This window comes from Cyrtonyx montezumae, unplaced genomic scaffold (genome assembly GCF_038088225.1).
Source record: "Cyrtonyx montezumae isolate F1298 unplaced genomic scaffold, pur_monq_1.0 scaffold_42, whole genome shotgun sequence".
Classification (NCBI taxonomy): domain Eukaryota; kingdom Metazoa; phylum Chordata; class Aves; order Galliformes; family Odontophoridae; genus Cyrtonyx; species Cyrtonyx montezumae.
In genome coordinates, this window is record NW_027072048.1 from 587,584 (window position 1) to 604,064 (window position 16,481).

At 52.8% G+C, this 16,481-nt stretch overlaps 1 long non-coding RNA gene across 1 annotated transcript; it reads left to right on the top strand.

Annotated features, from left to right (window-relative positions):
• Window positions 1-5,125: 5,125 nt before the first annotated feature.
• On the top strand, window positions 5,126-12,384 carry LOC136055436 (uncharacterized). Its single transcript, XR_010622861.1, has 2 exons — window positions 5,126-5,272; window positions 12,272-12,384. It is a non-coding gene; the product is annotated as an uncharacterized LOC136055436 (long non-coding RNA).
• Window positions 12,385-16,481: the final 4,097 nt, after the last annotated feature.

Below are 16,481 nucleotides of genomic sequence, written 5' to 3' on the forward strand. Positions count from 1 at the left end.
GTTTCTCTCCGCACTCACACACACGCACGCCGCTCTCCTTCCCGTTCCCTTCTCCTTGCTCGCCCCGTCTGCGTGCCTTCCCCTTTCCTCACCCAGACCCCAGGGAGCATCCCCGGCCCCGTGCCCCAGGAGCACCTCTGAGCCCAGTTCCCTTCCTCAGCCCCAGCAAGGAGCATGAGAGCAAGTTATCAGGAACAGGACGGCACGCCGCGCTCCCTGTGCACCTCTCCCTCTGTTCCCTCTGCTTGGAGAGCCCTGCAAGCCCCAGGCTGGCTCTTCGTGCTGCTTCCTGCCCTCTGCACTATCGCTCACATCGGGCTGCTGTCGGGTGGCTCCGCTCCCCATCGCTCATCCTGGCCCTTGCCAAAAAAAATGATGACGGTATGAAATGGTTTTATGACAGTAAACTGCAGATTGTGCCGTGTAAACACAGGTGGTGCAACGCACCTTGCATCCACGCCGGCAGGAAGGGCAGGATCCGGCCCCGCGTGGGGTGTCCTCCTGCACCCGGACCCCCTGAGCCCCTGTGGGGTGTGTTATGGGGCAGAAGGTTTGTGATGCAGTTTGGGAACGGCCCCGGGAGCTGTGGGGTCGCAGCGGAGCGAGGAATTCCTGCCCTCCGTGGAACCGGCGGGGCTGCATTTTGCACAGAGTTTTGCGGCGTTTGTTCCAGAGGGGGAGGAAAACCTGAAGGGTTTGGATGTTACCAAATAAAGGCGCAGCGAGAGGGAGCTGGAAACCCCACAGCTGTGTTTAGGGACGGGAGAGATGGTGGCATGGGGTCGGTGGCACGGAGCTCAACACACCGAGCCCCTGGAGGGACGGGAGCAGCATCGGGGCTGGATGGGAACAGGGGCCCTTTGAGCACCGGCCCTAAATCATGCAGAGCCGCCTGCAGGAAGGACACAGCCCCCATCCATCCCTCTCCCTGCTTTGGCCAAAGCGCTCTGGAGCACGGGCTGTCTTTTTTCCCCTCTCCTTTTGCTTTTACAGGTTTCATTTTGGCTTTGATTCCAACAAGTTTACTGACAGATTACTTCATTTTAACTCTATGGCTTTCCCGTCTTGTGGGAGGCATATTTCTAAGTATCATATTTATCAAAAGGACCGTGCAAAAACAAGGGCCAGAATTACTCTTTTGATGGTTCCCCCAGTAAGTACAACGCAGTAAATTCTTTGGGATAGGAAACCTGAGCGGGGACCTTTGGGGCCGGGTCTGGGTGTGGGGCACGGGCACAGCTCCTCCTGCCCCGGGGGGGACGCGTTTCCCCCTCTACGACTTTAAATCAGAGCAGCGTTTCCATAAATCACGCCGAACACTTATTTATTGGACATAGTTTTGGGGCTCTTAAAGCACGGAAAATAAATTTAATGGAGCGTTTGGAGCATTTCTCCAATCTTTTGAGGGATTACTTGGGGAATTTGTCAACGGAGCCAAGCGCAGCAGCTTGATCCAGAGAGATGGGAAAGAAATTATGGGAGATACTCTACAAAGGCCCAGGTGTACCCTAAATCACATCAAAAAAGATTAATGTCAAAGCATTGCTTGCCAGCAGAGTTGATTGGCAGCGCTGCAGTTTATTTAATAAACTATCCTTTTAGCCAGAGGGTGACTTTAATCTGAATTACATTCTCTTGTTTTGTCGTACGCCACAGAAAGCGATTTATTGAACTCTGTTGCATACCTCTTAACCTCAAACACTGCAAGAAAGAAGATGGGAAGCCTGGAGAGCCCCGGGAACGTGGAGGCAGCAAACCCTGCTCACTGCCTGGGCTGGAGCAGAGGGCCCCGAGGCCCCCCCGAGATGCTTCTCCCTCTTAAAGCCATGAGGAATTTCGCAGAGATATCCGAAGCCTTTGGGGAGACACTATGGAAATGTGCAGCTGGGGGGGGCTGGAGCACCCGGGGGCCCCTTAAGTAATGTTTGTGCAAACGGACAAAGAAATCCTAACTAATAATGAGCCCCGTTCCAAGGTTATGATTGAGTTTTTCCCCTGTTCTGCTTGATATTTCTGCCAAAGAAAGAAAAATCCTTGCTGAAGTCTAGCAGGAAATCCAATAAAATTTCTTCAAAAGATGGGTCTGACATTGAAAAATAGCAAAATTATAAAAGTAGGCCTCAGAAAAAGAAAAGGGGAGAGTTATTATATCTGGCACCTAGCGAGGGCCCAGAGCTCCCTCTCCAAATGAGCCATCACAGATTGAAAGTGTTTAGCTTCCCGTTGATTAAATACGGTGAAGGACCCGAGGCGTGCCAAGCCTTGGGGATCGAAAGTTTGTTTTCAGTCAGAATGTGTTTTCAGTCAATGGAAAAAATGGTCGGCCTGCGCCGGGGTATGTAAGTGAGAAGCCTCAGGTTTGGAGTGAGTAATGGCTGTGATGCAGAAATGCAGGAGGGTTGTTAATCATCCGACCCCGGCCCCCGTAACTCAACTCAGCAACTCCTACGACTTTGGAAGTCGTTTTATTTTTTATTTTTTCCCTTTGCTCTTTTTAAATGTGTGTATACATATATATATATTTATGGCTATGTGTGTGCCGTTTATATATTTATAAAGGTCATCGTGCTGCTTTTTTTTTTGTTGTTTTTTTTTTTGCTGATGTTAGTACTGCCTCCTTCCCACCACTGGTCCCCCAGATATGGCAGTGGGGCTCCGTGCTGCTGCCTGGAGTCTGTGGGATGGGGAATGGGATGGGGAATGGCAGGAAGAATGGGATAAGGAATGGGATGGGGAAGAGGACAGGGACTGGGATGGGAAATGGGAAGAAGAATGGGATGGGGAATAGGAAAGGGAATGGGATGGGGAATGGGAAGAAGAATGGGATAAGGAATGGGATGGGGAAGAGGACAGGGACTGGGATGGGAAATGGGAAGAAGAATGGGATAAGGAATGGGATGGGGAATAGGAAAGGGAATGGGATGGGGAATGGGAAGAAGAATGGGATGAGGAATGGAATGGGGAATAGGAAAGGGAATGGGATGGGGAATGGGAAGAAGAATGGGACGAGGAATGGGATGGGGAATAGGAAAGGGAATGGGATGGGGAATCGGATGAAGAATGGGATGAGGAATGGGATGGGGAATAGGAAAGGGAATGGGATGGGGAATCAGATGAAGAATGGGATGAGGAACGGGATGGGGGAGGGGTGGGGAATGGTCTGGGAGGAGCACAGGTAGTGTGAGCTGATGGCTCCTGCCAGTGAGACCCGTTGGCAAAGGTTTGGAAATCGCTCTCCTGGAGAGTGCTGCGGGAAACTGCACGTCCCTGCAGACAGAGGAGGCCATTGAAAATATCCCCCCCCTGCGCCTTATTATTTATTTATTTATTTATTGCCAAAAGAGGAACCGTTTTCACTGCTAGGCTGCGTGCCCGGCTCCAGGCAGAGGCTGCGACTCCTCACTGCTGTGAGCAGCGCCGGGTGATGCTCGGGCCGGGGACACGCAGCACTCCGCCTGCAGGAGCCCTTTTCATAGGGAAAGCTGGGCAGATGGGAAGGATCAAACAGAGCTCCGCATCCCCCGGGGTGAGAGCGGGGCAGGGCTCGGGTTCAGCGTCGGGTCAAGAGGTCACTGCTGGGGGGACACGAGGTGGCTCTGGGGACATGGGGTGGCTGCAGGGACATGGGGTGGCTGCTGGGATGTGGCTCAAAGGTCACAAAATCGCTCTTGGTGCATAGGAAAGCTGCATAAATCAACCCTACAGAACCAGCCTCCTGCACCAGCTCTCTCCCCATCCATCCTCATACCTCCCCATCCCTCCCCATGCCTCTCCAGTTCTCTCCATCCCCCTGGTCCCATGGTGGCCTTCCCCATACGCTCCTTCCCATCACCTTCCCGCTCCTGTCCATCCCTTTCTTACCCCCACATGAAGTGCCCTTATCCATTAAGATCGTTTTCCAGGCTGCTCCTCGTTAGATAGCCAACAAATTCCAGGAAGACAGGACACCCACTGGGCCTAAATGAAATTAGAGAACGGAGCAGTGCTACAAGTGGTTTAATTCAAATTATAGCAAGACGTTATTGCCAACTGCAAGTGCTCAGAACCATGAGTCAGACCCCCACAAGGAATGAGACAGGCTTAAAAAAAACATGACTTGTTAAGTATATAATTAACTTTGGGGTTATTTTTATTTACCTTCCAGTTTTTAGCCTTCAGGAGTCAAATTCCTGAGCTTGAATGAGTGCTGGAAACCACTAAAGATCAAAGTGGAGGGAAGGAGAAGAGAAATCTCCCACGCTCCCATGATGATGGGGACTGAAAACTCCACCACGTGTCCTGGGGACGGTGATAGCATCTCTGGAGCAGGGATTGGTGTGGAAATCCAAGCCCAGCACTCCTCCAAGTCAGGAGCTGTGGGCAACACAAGTGTCACCCTCACAGGACCTCTGGAGCAAGGCAGAGTGCTCTGCTCCAAAGCAGAGAGTGCTCTTCATAGAATAAGAGAACCATGAAGGTTGGAAAAGACCACAAAGGCCATCGAGTGCAACCGTCTGGGAGGTTTGCTCATCATGAGCCAGGGACGTGGAGATGCTGCAGCAGTGCATGGACCTCATCCACCTGCACGGCTCTGCAGGGGTAAAACAGCAGGAAGAGGTAAATGCCCGAGGTGTATGTGCGTCTGAAGTGCCACATCCCATAGGCAGGAGCAGATCCATTGCACCAAAGCATCCAACCCTCCACTCCTCCACCCCAGGCCATGTCTTCGCCTGTCTCCTCCCAGCAGATAGTGGTACCCTGCTATCTTTCATTGAAACATCACGTCCAATTTCTCCCTTGATTAAACCCATACTTTGCTTGGCTATAAGTCAAATAGAAGAGGGCTGCACTCAAGTGAACTAATCATGGTTTACTTGCCAGTAGGTAATTTGATAGACAATTTGGCAGGCATCCACTCCAGAATTAAGCAAAACTGAGCAGTAAAGATGTAGAAAAACAATCCTTAAGAGCCGTAATGAGCCGCCCAGTTTCATTCAGCAGCAGCTCGTCCCACTCTCACCCCTTCTGCTGCACATGGCACTGTGTCCTGGTGTCCATGGGCTGGGCAGGGAGCTCCTACTGGGATCCTTGGGAGCAATGGGTTCTGAGCTCTGGTGGCACCTCAGCATGGTGACCTGCTGACCTGGAGCTCAGCACCCCAGCAGCACCCATCCTGTGGGGGTCTGTCAGCACTGGGGCCACGGGCAGAGCGAAGGGGCTCTGTCAGCTGCAGCCACGCCGCTCCATTCCTCATAATGGCGTTATGTATTGCCAGCATTAATCACGCTGCTAGGTAAGCATTATGGCACTTTTATGGTAGCTTTGAAGCTAATCTGTCACTAATGCCTGCTGGATTATCATGATTTCTTACAGTTGTGATTCATTAACTCAGATGCCTAATAGAATTAGTATTAAACATCTCCCATAGACTTCTGCCTCAACACGGTGGGTTCTGAAAGCCCTTTCAGCGCTGCATTGTGTGGCACTAAGTGGCATGGCAGTGCATTGTGTGGGGCTGTGAACCGGGCTCCGCAGCACCCGGGATGGCACACGAGGGGTTAACCTGCTCCGGAGCTCTGCCCTTAGTGCCTGGCCCTGGAGGAGTCCCTTCCCCAGGTGCTGCAGTGCCATTCCTCGTAGGATGATTATTCCCAATAATCAATATTAATTTTCAATGCGTTCTCTGAGGCTTAGGATAATTTTCTCGTTCTGGACTTTTAAGCCACCTGAAAAGAGGGATTATTAGGACAATTGTTATTAGTGTTATCGCTGTTATCTTGGGTTTTAAGTAAGAAGTCCTACCGAGATGCCATGTCCCCGTGCAGCCCTTGCTCTGCCTGCTTCCCTCTGCGTGCTGTGCTCTTTGGGGCCACGAGCAGTGCTGCGTTATGGGGGCAGTGTGGTCTGCTCGGTCCTATTGGGTTCTTGCAGATCTGGGTCTCTTTCTTCTACGTTCGGCTCACACAGAGCCTCTGCTCAGACTCCCTCATTTTGGGTGCCAGAGTGGTTTGCTTCTTGCCTGGGTCTCCTTTCTAAAACCCTGAGGTGTCCCAAAGCAGATCTTGGCTCAGATGTGAGCCCTGCACGGGGCTCCGTGACTTCTCCCAAATTGGAAATGCCTCTTTCCAGTGGAGCGTCCCAGTTCAAAAGGAGGAAAACAGAGCGGTCCTGGCACCGGATGAGGGCTCCTCACTGCAGCCTTTGTTTCGGGGAGTGAAAGAAGTGCTCACGGGACGGCAGTCAGCCGGGGGAAAGCTTTAATTAGGGTAACTGGAAGGCGGGCTTTAACCAACAGCCGCGGGAGGCCGGGTTTGATCTTCTTGTGGGACGCAGCGTGTGATGAATGGTGGCCCGTGGGGGGATGGACACCTGCCCCTCACATGCTCGGGCCCCCGGCGTGGGCTTTGATCTCGGGGGGGAGCGATGCAGCGCATGGCTGCGTGCTCCCGGCTCCTTTCATGTAGCTGAGGGGGGTCTGGGGACGGTGGGGGGCTCAGCCTGGGGTCAGCACGGATTGCTCTGAGGGGGGGGGTCCGACCTTGGGCCCGATGGTCCTCACACCAACTCAGACCACTGGGGGCTCCTCCCCGTCCATCCCACTGCTTGTGGGGTCTCCTCCACGGGGTCACCCTGCCCTTCCCCCACCAGAGGAGCTGTGCAGTGTGGAGGGAGTGGGGCGCAGCTCCCGGCCTGAGCTCTGCTCACCCACCCCCTGTGGGACGCAGGTGATTGGCACTGGCATCTTTGTGCCTGGCACGGACCCGGGGTTATTCTCAGCGCTGACATTTGTGCCAAGCCGGCAGCACGGGAGGGGGTCCTGCAGGGAGAGAAAGGGGATCCCGGTGGCTCTGGTTTCAGCCTGACCTTGAGAGTGCAGCAGGACCCCCCCCCAGACCCTCCCAGACCCCATCACTGTGTGCACACTCGAGCACAGGGCTTGGGGTGCTCCGTGCCCCCATCTTCTGCAGGCAAAGGACGGGATGCAATGCACTGCGATGTGCAGCTCACTGCAAGCTGGGAATGTCCTCCTTTTTGGGGAGAGAAATGGTCGAACGAAGCTAGAAACAAGTATGGGAAAGCCCTTCTCTGTACTTCGTAAATATAACAAAAACAAATTTCCAAAAGCCCTGGACAAGCCCGGTAAGTCTGTAATGTGGTGTCCTGTTTCCTAATCTCTCCAGTAAGGAAGCAGTGTGCTGAATTTAAAATATCCCTCTGGTAAATGCTAACTATTTAAAGAGTGCTAGGGTCTTAGAAATGCAAAACAAAGATTTGTTGATTAAAAACACATGTTTTGTTCTGGAGGCATGGGTAGCCAGAAAAATCAGTTCTGACAGTATTTTGGCTTTTTCAATCCCACAAGACATGATGGTGATTTATTATAGTGATGTCAGCTGTGGTTGAAAAAAGTTCCCTGTGTTGTCTTAATAAAAGAGCTTTACCTTGAAACCATTACGCTCTCAGCCTGTTTGTTTGAAGCGACGACGGTGGCCGCCAGCAGTCCCCTCTCCATCACTCTGTCCTTTTTAGAGCATGGGACCGCCCGGGGCTGCGTGATGGACGTGGTCAGCGTGGAACCTGCGTGGAGATGAGGACGGGCTGGGAAGTGTCGGTGTGTTGGCTCCAAGGTTCTGGTGGCGAGGAGGAGCACTCGTCCCCACCACGCTTCATGCTGCTGCTGAGATATATAGGTGTCATTTTGCTGTGGGTATGGAGCGATGGAAGAAGTATGGCAGAAATAACCTGCTGGGCTCGTCCTGCCATCGCTCATCCTTGCTGTGAAGGCAGCTGAGCTCAGCAGATCGGATTAGAGATGATTTACCTGGGGCATGGCACGGAGGCATGGCAGCAGAACCGAAGCACAGCAGTGCTGAACAGCCCCACACCGGCTGCATCCCACCTGAATTCTGGGTCTGCTGCCCTTCTCAGCAGCGTGGCAGCCCTGAAGAAAGCTGCAGTCTCCCTGGGCACCGTTTGCAGTTTGCAATTTGCAGGATCCGTGCAATGCAAATGCAGTGTGCAGGCTCCAACCTGCAGGAGGTGCTCCCCGAACCCAGGCCGGCTTCAGGCTCCATGGCAGCACAGCTCTCCATGTGGGAATTGTAGTAGAAATAATGCAGATGTTGGATAAATCTCCACGGGCTGTTTACACTGAAGCCCCAGGGTACGGTGGACGGGAGTGCACAGTGTGAGCTGAACTCTGCCCCCACTGAAGCGCATGGGAACCTTACCAGGGTCGGGTGCTTGGCAGATAGAACAGATCATATATTATCTTCCTTTGCTGGAGGAATGATATTTTTCCATCAGCGTGATTATTTTTATTTGACTTTTAAGTCGAGCTGGAAGACAGCACGGCTTCCATCCATCACTGCTGCGCCTATTAGAAAATTAACCAGGCTTCATCAGCTTTGAGTGTGGCGAGCTTCTGCCGCTCTACATCCAGAGGAGAACAACTCCAAAGGAGAGTGGGACACGAGGAACACAGAGCCCTGGTGCAGGAAGCTTCGCAGGACCCACAGCACTTCTCCTCCTGGGAAGAGCAACAGGAGGGACCACGGCTGCACGCGCTGCAGCTCCTTCCTCGCTTTGCATCATGCTCCTGGGAGCTCTTTGCAAGCACCCGGCTCAGTCTGTGCTCACTGCTGCAGAAGAACGCTCTGAGCGCTGGCTCTGAGTCCTGGGGATGCACACTGGAGATGTGCACGGGTGGGGAGAGCCTCCAGCGCAGCCCCTTTGGCACTGCGGGTTGGCAGATGGGGCTCCCACAGTGCTGGCTGCAGAGAACCATAGTGAGTCCCAGGAGAAGGGGGGGCAGAGCAGAGTGTGCACTGCCCATCCCTATCCCTGTCCCTGTCCCCATGTGCCACAGCCACTGCTCCTGGGTGCTGGAACCTCAACAGTGCCGGGGAACATGGGGTCTCCTCCTGCTCGTGTCTACAAGCAAATTAAAAATTAAATAAATAACCATGCTAGTTTACAAATAGAACTGTTACTTGTTACTCACAGTATTAACAGTCTCCTTTTATTTTTCTTTCTTTTTTTTTCTTTCTTTCTTTTTTTTTTTTTTTCTTTCTGAGGCTGTGAAAGACGTTTGTTTCAGTTGCCAACATCTCTACAGAACTAATGTGGGTGGATTGTGACAGATATAATTTCTCCATCCTACAGTTTCATCAACTTGAGTTCTGTTAAACTATACCCGCTGGGCTTAGCTCCTTTTAAAGTTTCCGCTTTGACAGGTAGATTTATTAGTCTTGAAATTTGTACAAATCAGATGTCACTCGTGGCAACTTGTCAAAATGTCAGTCTGGTGAGGGAGGCATGAAAGGATTTTCTGGAGAGAGACGGGAGGCAGGCTTTAAAGAGCTCGAGCAAAGCAGAAGAAAGGAGCTGGGAGGGACGGCAGCCTGCTTGATCCTGGGGGTTTTGCTTTATTAAATATCTAGCGCCATACAGCGGGAGATGTGCAGGATCCTGCCCGCCCAACATCAAGGCTGTCAACATCCGCCGCTGGCTCCCACTGCACAGCCAGCCGAGCTCGCTCTGTGTATTTAGGGCAAGGCTGAGGCGTGGGGAGGGGAAAGTTTGGCTCCGTTTTTCAGGATCTTAGTTCTGCTATGCTGCACTGCAGCCCTGAGCACGGAGCTGTGGTGAAGGCACTGGAGGGCAAAGTGTGGGTGGGCTGAAGGCAGGGAGAGAGGGGCCAGAGGAGAGGGGAGCGAGGGCAGCAGGGCTCATCCTGATCAGGAGCTTCATCATCATCTTCATATCTTCATCTTCATCTTCATTCATCCCCATCCCATCCCATCCCATCCCATCCCATCCCATCCCATCCCATCCCATCCTCATCCCCATCCCACTCCATCCCATCCCATCCCATCCCATCCCATCCCATCCCATCCCATCCCATCCCATCCCATCCCATCCCATCCCATCCCATCCCATCCCATCCCCATCCCCATCCCATCCCCATCCCCATCCCATCCCATCCCATCCCATCCCATCCCATCCCATCCCATCCCATCCCATCCCATCCCATCCCATCCCATCCCAGGAGAGCTGTAAATAAAACCACTGACCTGCATCTTACTGATGAGGGCAGGACAGAAACTGAAGCACTCCTGTAGAAGACCTCATGCTGTGGTTGGGACGCTGCACGGTCTGAGTGATTCTGTGACTGAGAATACAGTGAACAATATTGAACTGGAAAATGATAAAGAAAAAAAAAACAACAAAATTGCTGTAATTTAGAAAAGCAAATTAAAAAAAACACCATTATTTTTGCTTGCCAGCTCCAAGAAGATCAAGAAAATTTCCACCAAAATGAACATTTTCCTCTGAATATTTACAGTATGTTTGTAAAAAAAGATAAAATAAAAAGAAATCAGTTTTGGCTCAAAAGATATTTGTTGAAATTTGCATGATGGGCGATGTCACCTCCAATGTGACACAGAGAGCGGGGCGGTGTGGTGCCAGCAGTCTGGGGATGAGAGCTTGGGGTCCCATGGATCATGCACAGCTGCATTCATTGTGACTGGAGCTCAATGTGCTACGGAGAGAGGCCCAGAGAAATGAGGTCTGGTTGGGAAAGGGCTCTCCCACCCCCACGGAGGACGTGTCCCCCCGGGCTCTGGGTCTGTGGCCGTGCTGGAGAGCAGAGCACGGCACGTGGCTTTGCTCCATCCCAACCTTGATGTCCTGCTCATTGCGTGCACCCAATGGATCTGTGAAATGAAGCTGAGATCTGGGACTTCTCCAGCTTTTAGTGCTGGCATTTGTGGCGGGGAGAGGCTGCGCTCAATCACGGAGGGATTTCAGCTTTGCCTAATGACAGATTCGCAGAACTGTGGGGTGCTGCGTTGGTATGTGAGCAGCCGACTTCTTCCAGCAGCACAGCAGCGAGAGGAGAGGGGACAGTCCCTTTCAGAAAGGAGGGTTTCTCTGGAAGGAGTCACTCGATGCTGTTTCCCTTTCTGGGGGCACCATAATGGGGGAAAAAAAGGCCATTTTGGGTGCGGTGGGGACCGGGGTTTCTGTGTGCACTGTGAGGGAGGGGTGGGGAGGGAGGAGAGGAGCGCCTGGCACGGGTTCAGAAAGCTCTCCAGCTCACACATCTGGTTCTTATATTTCAAAGTTAATTAGTCATATTGAGGCTGTCTGAAGATAAATTTATCATCCAGCGAAAACACAAACAGTTTGAAAAATGAAAGGAAGTGAGGTGACACGGCTTGACGTTTAAATAAATCATTTTAACATGATTAAAAAACTTGTCCTCCCTGACACCCGGAGCTGGAGGCTTTGTGAAGGCGTTCTGACAGAGCCAGGGCTGCACAGAGCTGCAGTGCTGTGGAGTTCCCTTCGTTGGCCATCACCACCAGTGGCTGTCACTGGGCAGGAGTCCCACTGGGACCGTGCAGGATCCTCACACCCCGGGCTTCAGCTTTGCACCCTGTTATCAAGCTGTTTTTTCACCAGCTGGACCAGTGCAAGGTGGTGATGCTCATCCTGGTGCACTGCACGGTGCCTTTGCCACCAGGGTCCCCCTCAAGGCTTGTGGTCCAGCCCTAAATGAGACGCGGACGTGTCCCCTCCGACCAACACCACCACACCCCAGAGAGCCCTCGGTTCCCTTTGGGCCTCAAAGTGCAGATCTGCAAAATGGGGACTGCGTGGGGATTGCTGCATCCCCTCCCTGCTCCCCAAAGGGCTGAGGGAGCTCGGGGGTGGGGGATGGATAGACAGAGACGTGGGTGGACACACGGGTGGGTGAATGGACACGGAGGCAGGCAGGCAGACTCCCTGGGAGCTGGGGAAGCTGAGGTGGGGGTAAGATGCACATCTCATAACAAGAAAAGATCTCTCCTGGGCTTGAAGGAAGCGAAGTGACAGAAAGGAGCGTGGAACAAAAATAAATAAATAACGAAGTGACGCTTAATGGATGAAATGAATATTCAAGTTGTTTCCAGGGAAGAATCTCTGACTTTGGTGCTGGTTACAGTTACAAGGTTTGTGCGTTTTCTCGCTGTCAAAGCCTTCGCCTTAATTGTCCAAAAGTTCCTTATCTCCAACAAAACTGTCAGCTGCCTTTGAAGTATCGGAACAGTCTCATCACATCCTATTAAATAGTAAACATCATTTGCAAGCGTGCGGCCCCAGGCAGCTGTGTGCGTGGGGTGGGGGCACACGGGGGGGCTGAGCAGAGGGGCAGTGCCATCCCTGGGTGGAGGAACAGCTCTGGTTGGAAGGAAAACAGCTCTGTGAGTGCCACCCAATGTTCCCATGCTTTTTCCTTCAGCCACGTTTGGAGAAACGCGTTTCACGTGTCGAAGTGTCTTCCGAGAGCTGGATCTTTCATAGAAGAGTAATGGTGCAATTAGCTATGAATTAGTAAAAATTCATTTCTAATTACATCCAGGTGTGACACATTTTACGCCGCAACGTGTGGAGGGGGCTGACGTTGCTCTGTTGGCATCCACTGTGGGAGCAGATGTGAGCAGACACTGTGCCCACCTGGCACACAGGGTTGGGTGCTGGGGGAACCTCAGGGGGAGGAGGGCCCTGGGAGTGGGGTGGTCTCCCCCAAGCCCCAACGCAGTGGGATTTGGCCCATTTACTCAGCTCTTGGACGTGGGCTGGGGTTGTGCTCTATGGGAAACCGGAGCCCCTCGTGTCCCTGCAGAAGCTCGGCGCTGGGAAACCAGGTGGATCCCATTGTGCCCATCATTAAAACCCTGGACATCTCCCCATAAAGCCTGTGAGATTTCCAGCCCTAATTCCAGATCAAAGAAGTGTTGGGAAGGAGCTTCCCAGGTCTGAGCGCTTATCTCAGCCGGAGCCGCCGGCGTTTGAAGTTGCCCCATCAGTCACTAATCAAAGATCTCCCTTCAGATGGGGAAATCAGACCCCTTTCAGCAGGACGGGTGGTTATCAGCTCCCAAACACTGCCTGTCTTTGCTCTGACCTTCTCTTTGTGAGCTGACCCCGGGGCAGGAGCACCGTGCAGGGATCGGCCCTGCGGTGCCGGCACGCGCATGGCTGCGCCTTCAGATCAGCAAAGAATGTGCATGTGGAGGTCATAAAACCCTCCAGAGGTAAATAAATACATGCCGGACTCCCCACTTAACACACAGAGATGGCAAGCACTAACAAAGAGCTGCACTTCCACTCTGAGGACGATTCTGCGGGGCTCTCAGCCTGTTTTCCCTCATCACACACACACGCAGTGCCAAGGGGAGCAAACCCTTAAGCTCAAAGCAGGGAGAGGGGGAGAACACTGCGCCTGGGGGCCCCCTGGGTGCTCCCACAAATGTGTGAAGGAGAGCCCAAAACAATGTCTGCATTCAGCAATTTTCTTCCCTCTCTGCAAAACCGTACACCCCCGGGAGCCCCCCCCCGTTCCAGCACAGCACACACTGCAAAGGGAGCAGAGCCCTGCCGCAAAGTCCCCAGCAAAGCAGCACGTGGCCTTGCAAGGGTCTGAATCAGCATCAGAAGTAGTTTTCGCTGAAAACATCACATCTTTTTTAAGCCAAATTACACGCAGCCCCAGGACTCTGCCCTTGAATCCCCCCAGCAGCATTGCACATGGCTCTCTGGAAAGCTGCCGGAGTGCTTCTGTCCACTTTTGAGACGTGCTGCCTTACCAGCTTGGACAAGCTGCAGGGAAACCTCCTAGAGCAAAGGGTTTGGGACTGGCATCTGCACCATTGGGTAAAAGCATCCCCTGGATATCCCGGAGAGCACTGAGCGTGCCCTGGTGCAGCACTGCCTCATAGCTGTCCCCATGGGTGCCAAGACCAAGAACATTCCTTGGCCACGGCCACGCTGCTCCTGCTGTGCCCGCAGTCCCTTCTCTTTGCACGGGGATCGGATGGCACTTCTCCTGATGGGAATTTGCACCTTGCAACTCAACGTGGGAGGGGGGACAGGAGTGCAAGGAGCTCCCCTGTGGGTCCTGCAGAGAGCTCAGAGCTCTGTAACTGCTATTCCAGGAGATCGCTCCATTTTTGGCAGTCATCTCACGGCTCCATATCCTCCATGTAACCGGAGTCTTCACGTCCTTCGTGCCCAGAGTTAACCACTGGGGCGGCCCTGATGGGCAGCAGCAGTGGGGCCATAAGAAGATGGGAGGGGCTGGGCTGCACTCTGGGGTTGGGGGGCACCCAGGTCCCCTCTGCAGGGACACTGAGCCACCATCACTGCAGTGTGTGAGATGTCCCCAGGTGACACCACACTGCCTCCTGAGAAACACACGCAAAACAATCACCCAAAGCAGCGGACAATGAGGGCAGGAGCTCACCAAGCACCGAACAGCACGGCTTTTGTTGGGGCAGGGCTCATTCCTTTCACGTTTGCCCGCGAGGCTTTGCATAATTAGAAGGGAGCCTCTCCTATAAAAGCAAGCCCCTAGCATCACCACGCAGCAGCAATCCTGTTGGGGTGTGACCAAGCCCTGTCTCAGGGCTCCTATGGGACCCTGTGTGCATGGTGGAGCTCACTGTGCTGGCGTGCCAAAAACAGAGCTTTTTTTTTTTTTAATAAGGCCTCAGACAAACTCATAAAAAGCCCCCGTCAGCAGGGCAAATTTCATTCCAGCTGGGAATTGGATTCCTGTGAAAGGAAAGTGCCAGCAGGCCCTTTAGCTCCAATGGCACGACCAGACACAGCTATAATTATGGGCTTTCGATAGCTGCGTGAAAGCTGTTATGAATTTCAGTGGGCAGAGGGGCACAGAGGAATAGTAAATCACCCCAACAAAAGGTATGGGCAGCGGGGAGCAGGCTCCGGTGTTAACCAAGCACTGTTGTAAAGAGCTTAAATTATGAACACGTGCCATAGTTAGAGCAGGGTCAGCTTTAACTGGGAGCCCATTGTCCCTGCAGCACCAAGCATGGAGGAACCGGGCTCTGCACCTCTGTCCTGGAGCTCCAGTGCCACCAGTTTGCCCCCAGGACTGGGAGGACCTCTGGCATGGCACACCAGGATGCTGGGATGGGTATCTCCACGCAGAACCCAGAAAGGACTCGAATGGGGAACGCAGGGCAGGGCAGCATGCATGGGGCTGGGGCTGCAGCCATCCCTTGGCCCCGTCCAAGCAGCACTCTGCAAGCAGGACTTCCCTCAGCTGTTATTTCATTAACTACTGTCAGCACCCGCCAAACACAAACTCTGAATAATCTGTTGCTGATTTGTACATGGATTTGTAGCGGAAAAGGTTTTTGCTAGAGCTGGCTTTGCACAGCCTCCTTTATAGGTCCCGGGGTCGCAGGCGTGGGGTGAATGCTGGGTGTAGTGTAACTCAGCACTGGGGCACCCGAACCACACAACGAGCCTGAGTGGGATCATTTATTTCACCCCAAACTGTGTGTGTGGAGCAGCAAGTCTGCACCAAACCCCATCAGTAAAATGAGAAAGCCAAAGATTGCACCATAAATAAGGGCCGGTTGACACTTCTTAAATTCATAGCTTTAGCACACAGCAAAGTGTCTCCTTTTTATCAGGAATTTGTTGACAAGGGTTGCAAAAAGATCTACAAATAATACTGAGTGGGGCTATGAAAATGTATTTGTGGAACATTTCAGTACCAGGGATCACCATTATATCGGAAGAATTCATCTTCCTGGAACATTTTATTAGTATCTAGATTTTATAGCTGCTCCTTTTTAATTTTTTTTTAAATTATTATCTTTTTTTTTTTTTCTTTCCTTTCCCTATCCTTCCAGCAAAAGCAGCAATGGGGAGAGACCCATTTCCAGATGCAGCTGCAGGGATTTGGCTGATCCGGCTCCAAGGTGCCACCATCCCATTCCATTCCCACCCTCAACTCATAAACAATCCATCTCCCCCCCATCCCCATCCCATCCCCATCCCCATCTCCATCCCATCCCATCCCATCCCATCCCATCCCATCCCATCCCATCCCATCCCATCCCATCCCATCCCATCTTCATCCCATCCCATCCCATCCCATCCCATCCCATCCCATCCCATCCCATCCCATCCCATCCCATCCCATCTCCATCCCATCCCATCCCATCCCATCCCATCCCATCCCATCCCATCCCATCCCATCCCATCCCATCCCATCCCATCCCATCTCCATCCCATCCCATCCCATCCCATCCCATCCCATCCCATCCCATCCCATCCCATCCCATCCCCATTCCATTATGCTGCACTTGGGGTCAATCAGTGTTGGAGAACATTGGGAGCAGCTGAGGGAACAGAGCCTTTTCCCCAAGGAAAGCTCAGCCCTGGTGCCTGCACCCACTTCTCCCCTCTGCAGCACGTGGTCTCATCCTGCCCTCACCCTCAGCCCAAAGCAATGATGAATGCCCCACAGTGGCACTGCAGACAGCCATAAATAACACCTCACTCCGTGGTGCCAGCAGTTTCCATTAAGGCCGTCTGGATGGGGCTGTGATACCCCAGGTCTGCGCCAGGTCCAGCCACAACATTTATCAGCCTGCTTTCCTCACCCCATAAATCATCCCAACTGGGAGCCA